The sequence below is a fragment of the Euphorbia lathyris genome, chromosome 4, assembly GCF_963576675.1.
Source record: "Euphorbia lathyris chromosome 4, ddEupLath1.1, whole genome shotgun sequence".
NCBI lineage: Eukaryota > Viridiplantae > Streptophyta > Magnoliopsida > Malpighiales > Euphorbiaceae > Euphorbia > Euphorbia lathyris.
Window position 1 is genome coordinate 96,129,614 of NC_088913.1, and position 9,582 is coordinate 96,139,195.

A 9,582-nucleotide genomic window follows, 5' to 3' on the forward strand; every position below is an offset into this window, starting at 1 on the left:
CGTGTTTTCAAACCGCCATGATACGTGTCTAATCCTAAATTATGTAAAGAAAATGAGACGATGCATTAATATATACTCATGAATCGACATACGAATTACCCTAAAAACATTGAAACGATTTGAACTAAAGACGACTTAGTCATCTCATATGAATGAACATGTGCGACCCGCCTTGTCCCGTTCGGTGTCCCGACGAAGGCACGTGTTTAGGAAATGCGTTATGACGTAAGCACGTATTAGTATGAATCGGTTCGGTGTCAAGGATAATTACATTTCGATACAAAAGTCTATGTTAACAGTAGCCGTTATTCACATTCTTTAAATAAATTGAGATAAAACGAGATCATGAAGAAACGAAAATAAAGAACATTTCTGTCTTGAATGACCCTGTCGTAACGCGAAAAGTTTCGCACAAGTAGCCCGTCCCTTCCGAATAAAAGTCGAGCTTTTGCGTTATGCCTCGAGTTGTTCTTAAGAGAAATGGATGTGTCTGCAAAGGTGACTAAGAAAATAAAAGAAAAGGAAAAAGAAAATGAACTAAACAACCAAAAATCATCCCGAGTCTACGATATATATCAATCCCAAGGGTAGTTAAAGAAAATAAACCAATGCCGTTGAATACGTGTCTCGAACGATTATATACCCCGTTTAAAATCTCGAAGCCGAATTGAGCCAAACCATATAATTGCGCCATATGGACGAGACTGCGGGCTTTGACTAACGACTCGATCATTTCGACCGTTACCAAAACTGCAAGAAATATGGCCCGATATACGTGTTTGCTTAAACTCGCGCCTAAAGGAAAGAAAGCGGTGATATCCTCGCTTCGAATAAACACGCGATTCAACGAAACGTTGATTTTCTATAACCACGCTAAGGTGACGTATCCCGTAGATTGGAAAGGATAAAGGATTGTTGTTAGCCGAAAGATTACCGTGCGCTCAAATAAGACTCGCCATCTTTTCATGTAGCAAATTGAGCAAACGAATTCTCGACGCTAAGAACAAACACGTTACGCGATGAGTTCGTTCCCTAAAATAAAATCCAAAAGTGATTCCATCACTAAACAAACGCATCGTTACGTCTCTCGATAGATCCAAAAAGATCCCGTTGTAATCCAAAAATCGAGACACGAATCCACGTGAATAAAAAGGGGAACGAATAATAGACAATAACGAACGATTGAACTAGAAGAATAACTCGAACCACGTCTAAAAACTGAGATACGCTCAAAGGGAGTCAAAACCCAAATTAATGCGTCTCACAAAAAGGACAGAAGACGAGTTATTCTGAAAGGACAATCCAACTTGGTCGATTTCTTAGTCACTGAACGTGGATATATCAAAACGAACTGTGTTGTCTGATGGGTGATTTACTTTCCCGCAATAATCGACGGCATCACGCGTTCCCTGGACCGCAATGTGAGCCAAAAACCAAAATCCTAGGAAAGAGACCTGAACCATCGAGTGTGTGGAGGAATAAGGGTGGAAGAGAGATGTTGTGATACGTGTAAATAGAACTAACGTTTGTTCTTCTTATCTTATAATCGTAAATAAATAAACGCACACAACACGAATCATGCATATAAAATCATGCATACATACTAATGGATACAATTCGCGCAGACGCCATCATTAAACGGTTGTGGTTTCGCGAGAGTAATCGGCTTGTCAGACAGTTTGATCAGTTGCGAGTACACAGTTCCGAATCAGTAGTTGTGGCTTCTGAATCATCTTCATCCGAGTATACTCAGTCTTCCATCAATAGATATTTCAACCCTGCTTAGTTTGGCCTGTATACTTTAAGATGATCTGAGTTCACAAATCCATTTATATTTAGTCATTTATACTACTCCTTTTACTTGTTGCTTAAATACAAACTTTATTATTTGCAGTTTCGGAAAAACCTTTACTTTGTGGTCTTTGAGACTATGAGTTACTGTAAAAGAAAAACAATGAGTTCAAAATCAAAAGATTTCTAAAAAATCATTTTCTGTTTCCAAAAGGATAATATGTTCATAACCACTCAAATTTTATTTTGTGTTAAAACAAAGAAACCAAAAAGAAAACAATAACGGATCAACACAGGAATATAAATCTAAAACTAAAGATAAAGAAAACAAAAGCATGTCTTCTTCTACATGATTGTTACCCTTGTGTTGGTAATCTTCTTGATTTTAATCTTTCATTTCCTGTAAATGACAAGTAGATGAGCAAATAAGTTTCAAGAGAAAAATAAAATAGATTGATGGATGATAAGCTGGGTTTAGGGCTCTTAGATTTTTACCTTGCTGATAGAAAACCCGCCATGAACCATTGTGCACCGCCGGACTCCACCGTCATCGGCCACCGGTCTTCCTCCGTCCACCTCTGACCACCGTCAATGGCGTTCAGAATGAGCAGATCTACATGAAAAAATGCAGATCAGAGATATGCAAGCTAAAAAAGAAAAAAGAAAGTCAAAAGAAGAGAAGCAAGATCCTCACCGTGTAAATGGCAAAGACATCGTGACGAAGAGCAAATAAGAAAGACAGAAACTGACGGAGCAGGGCAGCACCATGACGGGATTCAGCCGGATTCCGTAGGTCCTGGTTGCACATTCGGTAAGAAGAGGAGTAGTGAGCAAATGACAGAAAGGTGACCGGAAACAAACCGGCGTCCATGGCAGGGAGCTGTGTTTTTCTGAGGTAGAAGCGCAAGGAAGGTAATGAGGAAGAAGAGAGGAGGCTGCTGTACAAAAATGAGAAATAAAACCCTAATATCCAAATATATACCCTATAATTTTACATTCCAAAATTACCCCTGCGAATCCCACATTACCCCCTTTCTCATTTTATTAATTTGTGAATTTAGCCCCCATTATTCTAATTGTTTAGATCAGATCCCTGCATATTTTACCATCTAAATTATATTTGCCCCTCCCTGTTTATTTAATTCATATATTTGACCCCGTTTATTTTGTTTGCTTCAATTTGACCATTCTTAATTACATTTCGCCCCTCCCTGTTTATTTATTTTATTAATTTGACTCCTCTTATTTTTATTTGCTTTAATTTGACCCCTTCTAGTTACATTTCGCCCCTCTCGATTTATTTAGCTGATAAACTTGAATGCGTTTATTTTCATTTTTCAATTTAACCCCTCACACTACCATTAATTTCCTTTATTAATCCCAATTCTAATTAAATCCCAAAGCGCCTTAATTCATCTTAACGAGGTTCTTTGTTTTATATTTTAGTTCAATTTTTGTTTAATTTAATTCTTTTCGTGTGCTATGAGTTCCTATTTGGTTAAGTGTTAATCCTATCTATTTTTATATAAATTTATACGCACATAATTCGTTAGATCAAATAAATAATATAAACATATCATGCATATGTGATATGCACGATTCTAAAATCAAAATAAATCGGCTCCAATTTCGATAATCAAACCCGTAGCAAATTGATGTGACGTCGTTTGAATTTATGAAAAGATGTTTAAAACATTACTTATTATAACATAAATTCTATTTATATCGTATGTGATATACGTAAAATAGAAAAGGAATTTTAATTCAATAAAATAAAATTATGTGTATAATATGTACGTAGTTCTAAGTCGAAATAAATCAATTCGAGATGTTATTTCAAATCAATGATTTAACCAAATTAATTCAAATCGATAGGAAAATATCATTTGAATTTAATAATACATTTAAAATATTTCTTATTAAAATTCATATTTTACTTATGGTATATGTGATGTACGATGGTAAAATTAGATTTTAATTCGATAAATACAATTACGTGTATGTTATATACGTAATCTCCAATTAAAACAAACCTAAAATCAATAACCCCTAAACCCACGAGTGCCTGTTTCATAAACAATTTAAAACAAAACGAATAGCAAACACATAATATCACAATAGTACCGATATGTCGGGCGGGGTAGGGTGAGATCACATCTCTTCCCTATAGGTAACCGGAAAAACGAACCTAAATCTCTCCGAAGACCATCCTTATCAAAACCAAACCATACAGAGTCAATCCAAACAGATAGGGCGACCAATCGCGCCCGCCCACGTATTTCTAAGTGATGATTGGTGGCGACTCGAAACCTTAAAACACAAAAAGGCAGATCGAGCCGGCCACGCACCCCGACCTGCGAAAAACCGAAAGCCAGGGTGCGACACCGTGAATAATATCAACGATCAGCTGGCCGCAATCTTGGCCCAGCTAGCTGAGTTAGCACTGAAGGACAACAAGAGTGGTAGTAAGCGTGCTGAGAATGAGGTGAACGATGGCCCTCGCTTTGGGAATGAGGATGACTATCAGGATTATATCCGAAAACAGTTGGAAAAAGAGAAGGCTAAGGAAGAGGAGTGGAAGCAACACATCACACATGAAGTGCAGGACTTGCGCGGAGGAAGCTCCAGGAGTCAGGATTTCTATAACCTGAAGAACTGTTTGTCGGCAACAGCTTTGCCTCTGAAATTCCGACTCCCTGACATGAAAAAGTTCGATGGAACTGGAGATCCCACCGCTCACATGAATCAGTATGTTGCTGTGATGAAGCACACGATCCTGATTGAGGATCAAGTCCTGGGGCTGTTTAACACCTACCTGGAGGGGGCTGCCCTCACGTGGTTTCATGCATTGCCGATGGTGACAAAGAGGGATTGGAAAGAATTAGCGAAGTCATTCATCGCTCAGTATAGCTTTAACACCATGCTGGAGGTCACTTTGAAAGAATTAGAGAGCACTAAGCAACAGGCTGGGGAATCCTTTTCCGATTTTGTGAAGAGATGGAGGGCTAAGGCCGCCGTGATGAAACAAAAGCCGCTTGAGCAAGATCAGATCCGAATGGTGATTGGCAACACGTTGTCGTATATTAAGAATGAGTTGCGGTATATGCCGTTTACGGATTTCAATCAGATGTATAGTTGTGCCTTGACTGTCGAAGGTGATGGGGAGCCGAAGAAAGCTTATACCAAGTGGACGAAGTCTGGATATAGTGCCGGAGGGCCTAGCGCGAGTACGGAATCCGCAGCAGTGAAAGTGGTTGATCTTAATGCTATTGAAAAGAGGCGGTTCGCCAAGTTCGATCAGACCTATGCTAAAGTTTTCGAGCGTCTGCAGAAAAAGGTATTGTTGAAAGCCCTTACCCCGTATAACAAAGCTCAACCTACTCCGCAGATTCAGGCTAGAGGGTATTGTGAGTTCCACAGCAGTTATGGACATACGATTGAGAATTGCGAGAGGGTGAAACATGAAATCCAAGATTTGATTAAGGAGAAGAAGATAGCTGATCCTTCGTCAGCAAACCCTTCCGTTAGGCGCAATCCATTGCCTAATCATAGGGTGAGTGTGATAGGAGTTGGTTTGACAGAACTGTAGTGATGGAATCCTTCGAGGAAGATGTAGAGGAGTTGTTGGACTCCGTCGAAAAAAGCAATGTGGGAAATGGTCTGTATGTGTCCTTCTTGGGTGAGGAACAAGAGGATGAACCGATGGGAGAAGGATCGGATGGTGGAGCACCATATGACGAGGATAGTGCTGAAGAGACCGGAGAAGGGTCGTCTCGGACTATCATGCCAAATTTGGGTTTGTTTAGTGGAGGAAGGGATCCCGAAGTGCACTTGCGTGAATATATGCACGACATGTTTATTGAATCCTTCGGAGTATATGAAATTTCTCAGTGGTTCCACCATTCGCTAGTGGGTGAGCCTTTGGAATGGTTCCATTCATTACCCGACTCTTGCAAGCACGATTGGGATCGGTTGTCGGATTTGTTTCTAGAAAAGTATCAAAGAGTTGAATATAGAACGGCAGAGCGCTTTGCAATGCAGATTGGACCCATCAAACGTCCATTGCCGAGGGTGAGCAAGTATAACGGCAATAAGGACCCTATGGAGCACCTTCACTTCTACTTGTCGGCTATGGCAGCCTTGGGTTTTAAAGAGGAAGAGATCACCAACTTGTTTTGTAATTCATTGATGGGTGAACCGCTGATGTGGTATATGTCGCTGCCGATGTATGTTAAGACCGATTGGGCAGCTATGACGAAGCGATTTATTAAGGAGTATACAGTATGGATGCTAGCAGAGCAAACCCCTGATTCCCCGTCTTACCAAACACCTGATGCGGTGTTAGCGATGCCTAGGTATGGTGGATACCAGGATCCCGTGGAGCATGCGAGGATATTCCGCGATCATATGTATAACGCCGAATTTCCGCAGTGTGAGTTACATGAACATTTTCCGGAAACCTTGATGGGTGAAGCCTTATTGTGGCATCAGGGTCTGTTAGAGGAAGAGATGTGTCATTGGGTACCATTCAGAAGCGCTTTTATGGCGAGATATGAAATGTACATTCCGTGGACGGGATCCCTGGACGATCTGGACAGGATTAGACAATTCCCCGAGGAACATTTTGTGGATTATGCTAGAAGGTGGAGGCACCGTTATGAGCAGTGTAATGAGACAGTGAGCGATAAGGTGCAGCTTATGTGCATACAATGAGGTGCTATTCTGTTGGCCGCCAGAAGAATGAGCAGGGTGTCCCTCCGTGACTATGATGAATTGATAGGTTGGGCTTTGTATGGATCGGCGGATCCTTTCTTCCTGAATCCGAGTGTTCCTCACGTCATGGATTTAATGGTCGTGGACATTTGGGAGAGTTCCTCGGACGAGGAGGATGCCAATCGGAAGATTCCCATTAACATTTGGGACGAATCGGACGATGAGCCGGAAATCGCGGTAATGACGAGATCAGGTCGTGTGGCCGAGGGGAAGACACCTATGATAGAGACTGAGATTGGAGAAGGGTCGGCTCCTAAACCCGATGACCAAGTTCTTGAGCAGTTGAAGAAGACGCAAGCTAAGTCTACGGTCTGGGAAGTTTTGTGCCATTCTAAGTACCATCATGAGAATCTGATGAAAGAATTGCAGAACCTGGTCAGTTCCACCGATACTGAACCGGCAGCGCTAGTAGGGGCAATTATGGCCCGAAAGAAGACTGAGATCATATTTACCGACGAGGATCTCCCAGAAGAGGGGAAGGCTCACAATAAGCCTTTGTATATCCGCGCGGAAATCAACGGGAAGAAGACTAGCTGCGTGATGGTCGATGATGGATCGGCTATTAATGTTTGCCCGTTGAAACTCTTGTCGAAGTTGGGAGTGGAAAGAGGAGATTTGACAGCTTCTGAAACTGTGATTAGAGCATATGACGACAGCCGTAGGCACATTGAAGGAGTCTTCAAGGCCAAGTTGAAAGTGGGGCCGCACGAGGAAGAAACTGAGTTCACGGTGCTGGATATCCCGGTAACTTTTGCCGTGCTGTTGGGACGCCCCTGGTTCCATAAGTTGGGAGGTGTGCCCTCCACGCTCCACCAAATGATTAAGTTCCCCTTCGGGGAGGAGATAGTGACAATTAGAGCTGAGAAATTGAGCTCGGTGGCAGCATTGGGAATTGAGCCTCAACTTTTCTCCGGATTCCAAGTCTCCGGGATTTACGAGTCGAGCATGACCGCCGATGTGGTGAAGATGATGAAGGGAGGTTTCATCCCGGGAATGGGCTTAGGAGCACACCATCAGGGGTTGCCAGAGTTTCCGGACTTTAAGAGTCAGAAAACCCGGAGGGGTTTGGGATATGAGCAGGGAAGTCCGTCCAATGCAAGTGCTGAAGGAAAAGTAGGCTTGAGGAAGTATTTTGTGAGCGAAGGGCATGGAAAGGCATATTCGGGAACCCCCAAGTCGTGGACTAGCACGGAAGGGAAGATTCTGCCGGGGTTCGAAATCTTCAATGATGTTGCCGACTGGGGCAAAGGAAAAGCGAGCTGCTTTGTCGAGGAGATCATGGTGCTGGATTTGAATGCTGAGGAGCAAGTCATCACCATTGAAGCAACTGCGGGAGAGGAAGATGAGCCTTGCACCTCCAAAATTCATGAGAAGTCCGAGGGCCCGGATGATGAAAATTGTATTACGGCTTTGTTTGAGTCAGATGATGTAATCACCCACACTATCAATGAAATGAATTCTGATTTTGCTTACTTGCTTGATGTTGATCATGATCATTCCATACATTCTCATTCATATAACATGCCTACATTTGAAATCAATGCAATAGAAATGTCAACTTTTAATCTTGGTACAGATGAAAATCCTAAACTTATACAAATTGCTCAAGAATTAACTATTGAAGAGAGAAAAGAATTCGAGAGGATAATTAAAAAATATGAAATTGTATTCGCCTGGACATACGAAGACATGCCTGGAATTGATCAATCAATCGTAACTCACCGCATTCCAACTTACCCTGAAGCAAAGCCCGTAAAGCAGAAGCTCCAACATATGAGACCAGAATGGACAGATAAGATCAGAGAAGAGGTGAAGAAGCAATTAGAAGCAGGGTTCATCGAGGTAATCGACTATCCCCCTTGGGTCGCGAATGTGGTACCAATTGCGAAAAAGGACGGCAAAGTGAGGATGTGTGTTGATTACAGAGATCTTAACAAGGCATGCCCCAAGGATGAGTTCGCATTGCCTCATATCGATGTATTGATCGACAGTGCAGCATCAAGCGTCTTACACACGAATGTGGATGGTTTCATGGGCTACATGCAAGTTCAGATGGCCAAAAAGCATAAAGCAAAAACCTCGTTCACAACTGAGTGGGGGACATACTGTTACAGAGTAATGCCATTTGGTTTGAAAAATGTCGGGGCAACCTACCAGCGAATGGCCACAGCACTGTTCCATGACATGATACATAAGGAGGTAGAAGTCTACGTGGATGATATGATGGTCAAATCAGAGACAAGAGAGGGGCATTTTGCCGCACTCGAGAAGTTTTTGGCCCGAATCACAGAATTCAAGCTAAGGTTAAACCCGAAGAAGTGCTTTTTCAGCGTTTCGTCGGGGAAAATCTTAGGCTATGTAATCGAAAATAAGGGAATCGAGGTGGATCCCGATAAAGTGAAGGCTATACAGGAAATGCCGGCACCGAGAAATGAGAAGGAAGTGAGGGGGTTTCTGGGGCAGGTCTAGTATATCAGTCGGTTCATAGCGAGACTCACCACAATCTGCGAGCCGATCTTTAAGTTGCTAAGGAAAGACCAACCCGCCATTTGGAATGATAAGTGTCAACAAGCGTTGGAGAGTGTCCGGAGCTACTTGTCTAATCCGCCAGTGTTAAGACCGCCTAAACTGGGAAAGCCGCTTCTCCTCTATGTAGCGATTGAAGAGCGATCTATTGGAACAATGTTGGCTCAAGAGGGAGACACCGGTGTGGAGCACGCGATGTATTATTTGAGTAAGAAGTTCCTGGAGTACGAGCTCAATTACAACATGATCGAAAAGACATGCGTGGCCGCAGTATGGTTGATAAAGAAACAGCGGCACTATTTCCAATCGTATAAAGTGATCGTTATTTCTCGGATGGACCCCGTGAAGTATCTGTACCGAACCCCATCCTTGACGGGGAAGTTAGCCAGATGGTTGTTGCTTCTGTCCTAATTTGACATTGAATATGTGACGAAAAAGGTTATCAAAGGAAGGGCCGTAGCAGAGTTTCTGGCTAACCAACCCCTGAGCACA

At 42.4% G+C, this 9,582-nt stretch overlaps 1 long non-coding RNA gene across 1 annotated transcript; it reads right to left on the reverse strand.

Moving 5' to 3' along the window:
* Nucleotides 1–2,012: 2,012 nt before the first annotated feature.
* LOC136225767 (uncharacterized) lies at nt 2,013–2,729 on the reverse strand. The gene is made up of 3 exons (XR_010687295.1): nt 2,486–2,729; nt 2,287–2,404; nt 2,013–2,191 (listed from the first exon to the last, which is right to left on the reverse strand). It is a non-coding gene; the product is annotated as an uncharacterized lncRNA (long non-coding RNA).
* Between the last annotated feature and the right edge of the window lie 6,853 nt (nt 2,730–9,582).